Source organism: Melanerpes formicivorus, unplaced genomic scaffold (assembly GCF_026170545.1).
Source record: "Melanerpes formicivorus ecotype bairdi unplaced genomic scaffold, bMelFor1.0.p_v2 SCAF_135, whole genome shotgun sequence".
Taxonomy (NCBI): Eukaryota; Metazoa; Chordata; class Aves; order Piciformes; family Picidae; genus Melanerpes; species Melanerpes formicivorus.
This window is the reverse complement of record NW_027142487.1, coordinates 174812-183493: the sequence shown is the minus strand read 5'-3', so window position 1 is coordinate 183493 and position 8682 is coordinate 174812.

The following is an 8682-nucleotide window of genomic DNA, read 5'->3' as shown; positions in this document are numbered from 1 at the left end:
CAGTGTTCTATCACCCTCACAGTGACAAACATTTTCCCTCATGTTTCCGTGGAACTTCCTATGCCTCAGCTTCCACCATTGCCCCTTGTGCTGGCATTGGGCATCACTCAGCAGAGCCTGGCTCCATCCTCTTGGCACTTACCCTGCACGTCTTTATAAACATTAATGAGGTCACCTCCCAGGCTGCTCCTCTCCAAGCTACAGAGCCTCAGCTCCCTCAGTCTCTCCTCATGAGGAAGATGTTCCACTGCCACTTTTGTGGCTCTGCAATGGATTCTTTCAAGCAGTTCCCTGAAGTCCTCCCTGAACTGAGGGGCCCAGAACTGGACAATATTCCAGATGTGGCCTCACCAGGGCAGAATAGAGGGAGAAGAGACCCTTCTGATCCACCCCAGGAGGCCTTTGGCCTTCTCAGCCACAAGGGCGCATTGCTGGCTCCTGGGCATCCTGCTGTCCACCAGGACCCCCAGGTCCTTTTCCCCTCCACTGCTCTCCAACAGATCAGGCCCCAGCCTATCCTGCTCCATGGGGGTGTTCTCTCTCAGATGCAAGACTCTACCCTTGGCCGTGTTGGGTTTCAGTCAATTTGTCCCTGTCCAGCTCTGCAGCCTGCCCAGCTCTGCCTAAGCGCAGCACAGCCCTCCTGTGCCAGCCACCCCTCCCAGTCTGGTGCCATCAGCAAACTGACCGACAGTACCCTCATCCAGGTCGTTGCTGAATATATTGAACAGCTCTGATTCCTCTACTGATCCCTGAGGGACTCCACTAGACACAGGCCCCCAACTAGACTCTGTCCCATTGACCACAACTCTCTGACTTCTTTCCTTCAAGCAGTTCCCATCTACCTCACTTCCCGATTATCCAGACCACCCTGCCTCAGTTCAGCTGTGAGGATGCTGTGGCAGACAGCGTCAAATGCTTTCCTGAGATCAAGATAAACCACATCCACTGCTGTACTATCACCCATCCACCTGCTTATGTCCTCACAAAGAGCCATCAGCTTGGTTAAACTTGACTTCCCCTTGGTGAAATCATGCTGACTGTTCCCATGGACCTTCTTATCCTCTGTATGCCTAGAAGCAGTGCCGAGGATAAGTTGCTCTATCACCTTTCCAGGAGTGGAGGGGCGGCTGACCAGTCTATAGTTACCTGGGTCCTCCTTCTTACCCTTTTGGAAACCTGGAGTGATATTTTCCCTCCTCCAGTCTCCAGGCACCTCTCCTGTCCACCATGACTTACCAAAGATGATGGAGAGTGGTCTGGCAATGGCCTCTGCTAGCTCCCTCAGCACCTGCAGGTACACCCCATCAGGGGGTGAATCAAAGGGAGTGGGGGGATTCTGGGTGGTCTGATTATGCCACGTGGGGCAGGGGGATAATGCAGCAGAAGTGCAGATGAGCGAGGGGCACACCCCCCCCCCCCCAAAATGCTGAAAATTCTCGGAGAGGATCAGAAAATATTAAAAAATGTAAATACTGGTGTGAGGCGATCCAAAGAAGAACCTCTCATTTTCATCTAGAGAGTGAGGAATTGGATTAAGAGATATGTAAAAAAGCTTTTGAAATGACCCCGTGCCTCCTGTCTTTTTTACAGGCTTAGATAATTGGGGGGGGAAAAAAAAAAGGCCACACAGGTGTTTGAACTATAAGCAGAGCCCATGTCTGTACAAAGTAAAAGCGGGGGCTTGTGTGCGTTGTGGGTTTTAACGTAAAGAGAAGACATTCTGAGCAGGGGCGGGCCGAGCCGAGCCGAGCAGAGCAGCTGCCCACGTCCAGGGAAGTGCTCAGTGCTGCCCCCGCGTGTGTACTGATCGGCACTGCAGCCGTGCCGTCGCGTGTGCCGCCCCGTGGGAGCTCAGTACTGCAGCCTAACTGCGCTGAATGCTCGAAATGCTCGAAAACTATTAGGGGAAGGGGGAGGAGAGAGCGTGACTCGAGCGTCGCTATGGATACGGCGCCTGCGCCCTAGCCCGGCTCTGCTCGCGCCAGGGGGGCAGCGTCCCGGTGGTCGCTATGGATACGGCGCCTGCGCCCTAGCCCGGCTCTGCTCGCGCCAGGGGGGCAGCGTCCCGGTGGTCGCTATGGATACGGCGCCTGCGCCGCAGCGGGTCCGGTCCCGCGCACGCGCCCTCCTCGCGGGCTGCGCCCCGCTTTTCTGGCCGGGGGGGCGGGCGCCGCGCTGAGCAGCTTTGGAGCCGGAGCGGTTGCGGAGAGCCCTGATTCGGCGCCTGACGCCGTTCTGTGCCCCAGGGTGCCTGCGAACCGCCGTCCTTTGGCGGGGCAAGGGGGCCTGGCGCATTCGGGGAGCTTGCAGTGCGGTTTCCGGTGTCGCTGCCGGCCCTGGACTCCCAGGTGTGTTCCTTCCGGCGTCTGAAGGTGGTCTGGGGCCATCGGCAGGGCTTTTGGGGGTGACGGAGGAGGTCTGGGGACACCTAAAATGGTCTGGGGATATGTAAAGTTTAGTGGGGCCATCTGAAAGGGTCAAGGGTCGTGGGGAGGCAGCTGGGCACCTCCGTCGGACCCTTTGGGAGGTCTCTGCAGGCTCCCGTGGGAGCTGGGGGTGTCTCGGGGTGGGTTTGGGTTTGGGTTTGGGTTTGTGCTGCAAACAGCGTTGATAATGACTTAGAGAAAGACACACAAGAGACTCAGTAAGTCTCTTGTATCGTGCTTCTATTCTGGCGCCTGACACAGGTAGGATCATTTCAAAAGAGCTGTGTGTCTTCAGAGAGGTTTGGGCAAACTTTTATACAAAAAGTTATCTGTCTATAATGACAGAGGTCCAGATGCTTCCTATCTATACAAAGCTTATCTATCTAAAAGAGCAGAAGTATACATATCATGCAGGTGTCCTTTGTCTCATACAAAAGAGCATCTTGTCCAAGACTAACAGAAGTAAATCACTGACAAATCCTGTTATTCCTTCTCTATCCAAAGGCTGTCTGCCAACCCCTCTCCCCCTCCCTGCGTCCCAGCATTTCAGCTAACAAGCGGAAAATTCTTATCAACTCTGTGGTTCTGTTAATGAGACCTTTCTGTTCATCAATTCCCCCCTTTCTCACAGCCAACAGTATATTCCTATACTATATTTTCTTAAGGCAAACTTTGGACCCAGGCTTTCTGAGCTATCTTTCCCATGCTGACAATTGTGGAAGTTACTCTCAGATGTAGTCACCCAGTCTGATGCCCCCCAAGTCCAATTCATTGAGGCTTCCCCAAATAAAGGGGTCCTCATTTGGCCTCGAGGAAGTTCAGTGCATATCCAACAGTTAGAGAGATTAGTTTGCAAAGCCAATTCTTGCCTAACGTGTAAGTACATATTGCCTTCCCATCCCTCAATTTCCTTGCTGTGCTGCAAAGATTTTGAGAGGAATTTCTAGGTATTAACTACAGCCAGGGCAATCCTTCAAGTGCCCTAGGAATGCGGTGAAAACCTTTTGGGAATTGTTCCTGCTCTGTTACTCCTCAAGCTATGAGGAGCTCTTCAGGGCAGCTCCAAGGTTAGGTTTGGATTCTCCTGGAGTCGCACACAGAACGAGTCTCACGATTCCAGTGGTGTAATTTCATAGCTGCATTTTCTTCTCTCTGCCTAGGTGACAGGACGACCTCACTAATGAAGAGAGATAGCCTGAGCTCTGCAGGAACCTTGAACCCAAGCAGCCAGTGCCTTCTGTGAGTACAAGCTGTCCTTGCTCAACGTGGAACTAGTTGAGAGCTGAAGCCAGACCATACCTTAATTCCCTCAGCTTCCTCTTCTGCAGATTAAACAGTCCCAGTTCCTTCAGCCACTCCTCATAAGGCTTGTTATCCAGACCCCTCACCAGCTTTGTGGCCCTTCTCTGGACTCACTCTCTCTCAAGTGGTGTCCTGGGGAACACCACTTGTGCCCGGCCGGCCACCGGCTGGGTTTAACTCTGTTTCCCACCGCTCTTGGGGCCCAGCCATCCATCCTGTTCTGCTGTCCAGCAGTCCCTTTGAAAAAAAATCCATCTGAAAAAAGAAGTAGCAGAGAAGGAAAGTTGAAGCTGCAAAGATTGCAGTCCCCTCAGTTCTGGTTGTAGCCATGTGGGGGTTGGTCTCTTCTCCCAGGCAAGCAGCACCAGAGCAAGAGGACACAGTCTCAAGCTGTGCCAGGGGAGGTTTAGGCTAGAGGTTAGGAAGAGGTTCTGCACAGAGAGAGTGATTGCCCATTGGAATGGGCTGCCCAGGGAGGTGGTGGAGTCACCATCTTTGGAGGTGTTCAGGAGGAGACTGGATAGGGTGCTTGGTTGCATGGTTTAGTTGATTAGGTGGTGTTGGATGATAGGTTGGACACGATGATCTTGAAGGTCTCTTCCAACCTGGTCCGGTCCATTCCATTCCAATCAACTAAACCACGGCACTGAGTGCCTCATCCAGTCTCTTTCTAAACACTTCCAGTGATGGTGACTCCACCACCTCCCTGGGCAGCACATTCCAAAGGCCAATCTCTCTTTCAACCTGCTCTATTCTATTCTATGAAGACCTTCTTCCTAACATCCAGGTTTAATTGGTGAGAGCAACAGACTTGGTTGCTGCCACCCGCTGCTAAGGGGTCTGAGTGGCCCCCAAATGGGGTTTGGAGGCAGGTAGAGGTTTCTTTTGGCAGGTGAAGGGGTTTTGTGGGCATCTAGAAGGGGTGTGGAGCCCCCTGAAAGGGTCTGGGATAGTGTCAGGGGGTTCTGGGCTGGTCCACCAGCGGGTCTGGGGACATTAGAAGCGTCTGGGGGTACCTAAAACGGAGCTGGGCATATCAGATGGGGGGTTTGGGTGCCTCCAAAGGGGTTTTGAGGGCATCTAAGTTGGGGAATCTGGGGGGGTCCTGAAGGAGTTGGGGGGTTCTCCTCAAGCTATGAGCAGACACACAGACAGTTGTTAACGGACTTTCTTTGATCATTCCAGGTCTGGTGTGCTGGGAGTGGCAGGATCTTCCTGAGCTGTCCACGTACAGTTTCTGTCGACACTCTTCAGCTCGTACATCCGGTTTGCTGACAGAGGGTGTGGGGTTTGTGGGGCCCGGCAGCGAGACTTTTCCAAAGAGGAGCTCTTAAGGGCAGCTCCAAGGTTAGGTTTGGAGTCTCCTGGAGTCGCACACAGAACGAGTCTCACGATTCCAGTGGTCTAATTTCACAGCTGCATTTTCTTCTCTCTGCCTAGGTGACAGGATGACCTCACTAATGAAGAGAGATAGCCTGAGCTCTGCAGGAACCTTGAACCCAAGCAGCCAGTGCCTTCTGTGAGTACAAGCTGTCCTTGCTCAACGTGGAACTAGTTGAGAGCTGAAGCCAGACCACACCATAATTCCCTCAGCTTCCTCTTCTGCACATTAAACAGTCCCAGTTCCTTCAGCCACTCCTCGTAAGGCTTGTTATCCAGACCCCTCACCGGCTTTGTGGCCCTTCTCTGGACTCACTCTCTCACAAGGGGTGTCCTGGGGAACACCACTTGTGCCCGGCCGGCCACCGGCTGGGTTTAACTCTGTTCCCCACCGCTCTCGGGGCCCGGCCATCCATCCTGTTCTGCTGTCCAGCAGTCCCTTTGAAAAAAAATCCATCTGAAAAAAGAAGTAGCAGAGAAGGAAAGCTGAAGCTGCAAAGATTGCAGTCCCCTCAGTTCTTGTGGTACCCGCTGTGAGATCCTAAGCCACCTGAACTGAGCCGGTCAGGCAGCCAAGCTAGTGCAGCAGTGTCTTCTGGAGAGTTGATAGGAGCCAGTTCTGTGGGGTTTGTTGAAGTGAGTGGCCAGTCGTTCTACATGAACAATTGTCTTAGTGCTAGCAAGTAGGAGGCTCTGAAGTGTGGTACTTTGAATGCTCCATTTATACTTGCCCTTCAGGAGGAGCCAGCTCTTTCATTGAAGGATCTTCCTGAGGTGTCCAAGTACAATTTCTGTTGACACTTTTCAGCTCTTACATCCAGGTTGCTGACAGAGGATGTTGGGTTTGTGGGCGCTGGCAGCGACAGTTTTCCAAAGAGGAGCTCTAAGGCCAGCTGCAAGGTTAGGTTTGGATTCTCCTGGGGTGCCTGTGCTTGAAAGCCCCCCAGAGGCCGTGCAGAGTGGTGCTCGCAGTAGCTCTGTGCAAGTTTGCCATGGGCTCAGGAGGCCAGTATCTAGAGAGAGGGAAGGACAGAGACACTTCTAAGACAGTTTTAAAGAAATAATTATGAGAAGAGGCAAATTAATTCTGGGGACTCATGTGATATATCTGTTTAAGAGAAAAAAAAATGAAGAAGGTTTCTGACCATAACCAGGCTGACAAAGCACAGTAATGTGGTTTCCTATGGGATTCAACTCCTCCTGCATTGCACAGGACACTTCAACAGCTGTCCTGACAAGCTCTAAGTAATGAACTTAATCCACCCTGTGCGAGCAATGGGGCAAAAGGTTACAAAATCCATGTATGCAATTGAGACGTGTTACATTGGGACGCCCAGGATACAGCTCATCAAGCTCTCCTAGTTTTTAGACGCAAGATGGAAGAAGGAAGGGGGAAGACAGAGCAGAAGGTCTATTTAAATATGAAACTCCTAGGCTGAAAGAAAAGAAAAACATTTTAAAGAGCACTCAGTGAGACTCTGTCACCAGCATAGCTAATCACAGAATCACTGAGTGTTAGGGGTTGGAAGGGACCCCAAAATAGCATCCGGTCCAACCCCTGTGCCAGTGCAGGATCACCTGGGGCAGGTTTTGAATGTCTCCAGAGACTCCACTAACTCTCTGGGCAGCCTGCTCCAGGGCTCTGGCACACACAGTGAAAAGGTTTTCCCTTCTGTTCCTGTGGAACTTCCTCCTTTTATTCGTCGGACACAGCGAAGCCGCTGGGTCGTGTTGCTGCGGCAAGGTGACCCACCCTGTAGTTGAGGGCCTGGGTCTGTGCCTTCATGGCAGCCTGTTCCCTTGGCACCCTGTCAGCTTAACAGCCCTGTACTCGGGGTCTGTGTGACGAGTTGTGGAGCCCTCCATCCCCCTTCTGTCCCCAGCAGCAGCCCAAGGTCCCTGTAAGCAGGGCTGGGGAGGCTGCTTTAGGCAGCTAACAGGAACCAACCTTGCCTGGCCCTTAGGGGGCTGAGGTCAGTCCCTGGGCTCCTGAAGAGGTGGTGTTGCGCTGCTGCCAGGAGGGCCGGCCCGTAGGTGGGGCACGGGCCAGAGCCTGTGGCTCTCTGTGGGGCTTTTTGGGAGTGCTGCTGAGGCCTCACTCTGTCCTGTTGGCATCCTTTGTCAGGGTAGCCAGATCCTAGGCCTGATGTCTATCGTTAGCTCAATCGCAGAATTTCCTCGTCTGCTGTTCCTGTCCGTAAATTTTTGCCAGTGCTTCTGTAATAAAAAGGTTTTTATTTCTCCTGTAACTTGCAAGCTGGTGACCTCCTTAGGAGCACCACTGTGTTGTTCACAAAGTTCTTTGCTGTTGCAAAGCTGGGAGAAGTGTGAGGTTCAGCTGATGAAGTTTCTCTCTTTAGAAGTGTCTGCTCAGCCGTCCTCTTCCTGGATCTCGGAGCTTTGTCTCTCCCTGTTTGCGGTGCCCCGACAAGGACTTGTGCCGACACATCCTCGGGAAGCTGAAACCACCAAAGGGTTTAATGGGTTTGAGACAAAATTCACCCAACTCCTTCTGCGGTGGTGTACGGGAAAGAGTCGGTAGGGGAAGCCGCAGGACAGCCTGCAGCAAAGCTCAGGACTTGTTCCCTCGCCTCTGCCTTCTGCACGTCTCCTCGTCGGCCGCCTGTAAGCGAGACGCTTCACCAGCTGGCTTGTTTGAATTCAGCAAAGTTATGGCATGGAAGTTATCTGGTAGGAGTCGTTGCTAAACAGATGTAGTTGAAGCTTTGTATCTTCCGTTCTCTCTACTAGTTATTCTAATCTTGCCCTGTTGGTTTAGCCCATCAGTTTTCATGTTCTCTTCATCTATTAGTAGCAGAAGAAAGGGCCCCTTGATTCCAGTATTTCTTGCTGTAGTTCAGAGGTAGAGTTGGCTTTCCCTCTGACCTTTTATACTTTTACTTTGTGTTAAGTGGAACCCAAAACTGAATAGGATACTTTGTGTAAAGCTTGAGCAGCCCTTAACTTTCGAATTATTATACTGCATGCACTACTGCTTTGCAACATTCACAGGACTGTGGTGGTGTCAGATAGTTCACTTGCGTTTAGTTCCTCAGGGGCCAGGCCTTCCTTTGGGCTGATAGTCTTGGCCAAAGCTGCAATGTTCAGTCCTTGCTGTGAAAGGCAGGAGGTGCTGGCTGGGCAGTTTGCTTTATTTTGTGCCTTTTTGGGGGTGAATCAAAGGGAGTGGGGGGATTGTGGGTGGGCTGGTTCTGCCACGTGGGGCAGGGGGCTGCTGCAGCAGAGGAGCAGGTGAGCGAGGGCTGGGGTCCCCCCCTAAAGTGCTGAAAATTCTCCGAGGGCACCACAATATCTTTAAAAGTGTAAGTACTGGGGTGAGGCGAGGCGGAGGCAAACCTCTGGTTTGCAGCTGGAGAGGGAGAGCTTGGAGTGACTGGTGCGTAAGAAAGCTTTGGAAACGACCCCTGTCTGCCCTCTCTGCTTCTAAAAGGCTTTTAGCATTGGAAACTAAAACCCACGTGGGGGCCCGGCTGCTGCCCACGCCCAGGGAGGTGCTCAGTGCTGCCACCCGGTGTGTAACGGCCGGCAGTGCAGCCGTACCGCGGCGTGT